Here is a 3471-nt window from a genome sequence, read left to right as displayed (position 1 = left end):
AATAACAAGTAAAGCATTTACATAGTGACCTCTACCCAACTATGATAAATGATTCCAAGACCCAAATTCATATTGACTTGGGCACGGTAGGGCCGATTCATCCCTTATCAATATAACTCGGTGGATTAACTCTTTAATCGATTCTACTTTTAGAACTCTTGGTCGATAAAATTACTCTAATAATTATCTATAGCCCAAAACACATCCGACAAGGGCACGGTAGGGCCGATACATCCCTTATCAGAAACTTTTGTTGAGTTCAATCCAAATTTCGAATAAATGTGTCCATGATCAAAATCCACATCAACTTGGGCACGGTAGGGCCGATTCATCCCTTATCAACATGAATTCGGTGGATTAACGTTCATCACCCACTTCCCCTACGTAACAAGGTTTGTACCCCGGTAGGGCCGAGTGCACTCCCTCGCGAAATAGGTTTTCATGGTTTCTACTATTTGGTAAGGCTATGTCTCAATTGATTGTTTTAGCGAGAGTGTTGGAGCTGTGTCCTCCAGTTAGTGCGGATAACGTCATTGCACATACACTTGTACGGACAAGTGGGAGCTTGTTGGGGCTGGTGTCCTTAACAGTTAGTGCAAGGACTTATAAATCTCTAAAAGGATCAAAGGGTATACTTTTGTATCATAATCAGTTGGTCCACGTTTATCAATAACGGTTGGCTTGCTAGATAAGTTTGACGTTATTGTCATACAGATGGCGGTGATCAACTGGTCCCTAAAAGTCACACCTATAGGATACGTTTGAGAGATGTGACGGTATGAAAATACAGTCATGTAGATGCCAAATTTGACTAACCAGTTAGTCCGAGTTATTTGACTAGTAATTAATCAAATATGTGATGTTGAGATATTTTATTTAATACGGATTAAATAAAAATGGTTAAGACGAATTAAACGATTAATTCGTAAAATTGAATATAAACGATTTATATTTGATTAATGTATATTGAATATAATTATACAATATTGTCTTTGTCGGACATGTATTAATAATTCAACTAATCCGTATTATTAGTTGATGCTTTAATAACCGATAACCGATGACGATTTATAATTAAACCGTGTCATATACATTTAGCGCATTTCGGGTCGTACCACGAGTTTAAGTGAAGAGGAAATGGAAAAGCCCATTTCTCTTCCTCTCACTCGGTTTGGCCGGTTTTGGGAGAACAAAAAGGAGAGCTTCTCCTCTTGCTTAACCTAATTGTCATTTGCTAAAACAAATTAGGGTTTTGGGAATTATCTCTCTCAAAATTCTAGATCTCTCATCTAACCAAAACTCACAAAACAATCCTCTCAATATTGCAAGGCAATTAGAGGATTACATCTAGCATAAGGGCATTTCTCAGACGGTCTTGGGTGTAATAATTAGGTGGAGGTCTACTTTGATCTCTCATTGCCTTTTTGCACTAGGACCGAAGGTTATCTCTAATCTTTATCGTTTCATTATGTTTTTCGTTTTATGACTATAATGACATGTAATTTTTGCGTTATAATCCTATAAAGAAAGGGTTTTATACGGATATTACCCTACAAGTGGTATCAGAGCGAGGCCACGTAAATTTTTATATGTGTTTTTCATCAAACGATTTTTGAATCGATAATTTTTGGTTAAAAATTGTCACGGCTGCGATTTTTTTTCCTCGACACAAATTTTTTTTTGCCCTCGGCAATGTTTTTAATTGCTGCGTTTTTTTTTTGTGTTTTGTGCCTTGGGATCCGTGTCAAGTTTACACGGTGATGTTTGTCTTTTGTTTTGTTTTCATTTTCGATCTTTGCATATTGTATTGTAATCGATATTCATTGCAATATGTTAAAGATCGATCAAAATGATTGCATAAAATTTCGTGTGGCTAATTTTTTTTAGAAAACCGTGTGGCCTTCATGAACACGGCCTGTTTTCTGTTTTTTTTGCATTAATTTGCGTGCCACACAATTTTGTTAGATCGTTCGATCTCTTGTTTTCAATCGTTCTTCACATGTTGTAATTTTAACCGATAATTATTGCAATATGTTGAAGATGTAACAATTGTAATTTGATTTCTATACGGATTAGATTAAAATTGCAATTGTGTTTTATCAAACCGTTTTGTTTTGAACTCTTGTTGCTCTCGTTTTAGCCGATTGATTTTTTTTTTTTGGCCTTTTAGGCTCTCGGCTTTTCAGCCTTTAATAAAAAAAAAAAAAAAATTAAAAGTTTCTGGTACTGTTCACGTACAGCAGTACAGGAGAAAAAAAAAATTTTGTTTTTTTTCGGCCTTTTATGCATAAAACGGATTTATGCTCTCGCTTGAAAGTGAAACGGTTCACCCACGAACAATTAAATTACTTTAAAACGATTTAAAGTAACGGATTATCACGAATTAAAATTAACTTGACTAAAGCGGTTTTGTCATATAATTTTAATTATCTTTGGTGGTTTGGATAAATTTAACATAATTACGGAATTATGTCACGAACAAATTTAATTTAGTTGATGCATTTTATTTATCGTTCTTGTTTTATTTGAATGCTTTTAATTACGTATTTATTTATTTATGCAAACGGTTGTAACTTAGTGTGGCCTTAGTAGAACGTGTTACCGTAATGATGGAACACGGTCTTGGTTGTATTTTGAGATCTCGTATCTCCATTTTTATTTCTTTTAATTACAGTTTTTATTTAGAATGTAAATAGGTTTATATTTGTAAATTTTAAATTGTAATCTTTGAGAAGACCAAAGATGGAGACCGGATGCTCACTCCCGCTACATGGATCAAGATGGAACATCAAGACAAGCTTCTCGGGTCCAACGGTGGATTCCAAAGTTGTTTTATGTTTTATTTTACTAGGATAGGCCACACTAGGAATTTTTATTTACGTATTGCATTCATTTATTTATTTTATCGTAACGATAGTATGCATCATTTTCCGCCTAAAAACCAAACCACCTAATTATTGCATGAAAACTGACACATATAGAGGTCACGAGTTAGTTTTCTTCTGACATTCTCATGTCACACGATCATGCTAAGCCATCACCTAAATTGATTCATTCACGCAGACGCTAGTTATTCGTTCACTTAAAATGAATTATAATTAAGTTGATGGGATCTTCCTCGTATAAACCAAAATTGAGAACGGTCTTTATAGGTCAAACTCCAATGAGTCCCTTCTTCGTCGGTAGGCATAATATGACCCCTTCTACGTCGGGTAAGTTGGAACCGATTGACCTATTTTATCTCAACACTATGGTCACTCGTACGATCCTGTGACTATGGTGGACAATAGATAGGATTTACGGAAATCTATCGACCAAGAGTTCTTACGGAAGAATTAGCTAAACAGTTGGCTTATCAATTTACCGAAATTGAGTCTTGGGATCACTTGTATCATTCTTGAGGGAGATCAATTATACAAGTGCGAGAGTCTACATGTTAAAAATGAATTTTAATAGACTTAAATCACCTCG

The sequence above is a fragment of the Silene latifolia genome, chromosome 9 (assembly GCF_048544455.1).
Source record: "Silene latifolia isolate original U9 population chromosome 9, ASM4854445v1, whole genome shotgun sequence".
Classification (NCBI taxonomy): Eukaryota; Viridiplantae; Streptophyta; class Magnoliopsida; order Caryophyllales; family Caryophyllaceae; genus Silene; species Silene latifolia.
The sequence above is the reverse complement of the archived record's forward strand: the minus strand, read 5'-3'. Positions refer to the sequence as shown.